Raw genomic sequence first — 208 nt, 5'->3', positions numbered from 1 at the left:
CATCTTAACAACACTGCTGTGCTGAGTGATTATGTATTATGTTATTTATAATAATAATAATAAAAATGCTAATGAGCTATTATTTTACATTACCTTTAATATTAATTGTTAAATATTAATGGTTACAAATATTTAATATTTATTAACATTATTAATATAGTTATTATAACTATTTAATATTATTAATATTATAATTATAATAAGTATT

Source organism: Garra rufa, chromosome 6 (assembly GCF_049309525.1).
Source record: "Garra rufa chromosome 6, GarRuf1.0, whole genome shotgun sequence".
Classification (NCBI taxonomy): Eukaryota; Metazoa; Chordata; class Actinopteri; order Cypriniformes; family Cyprinidae; genus Garra; species Garra rufa.
The sequence above is the reverse complement of the archived record's forward strand: the minus strand, read 5'-3'. Positions refer to the sequence as shown.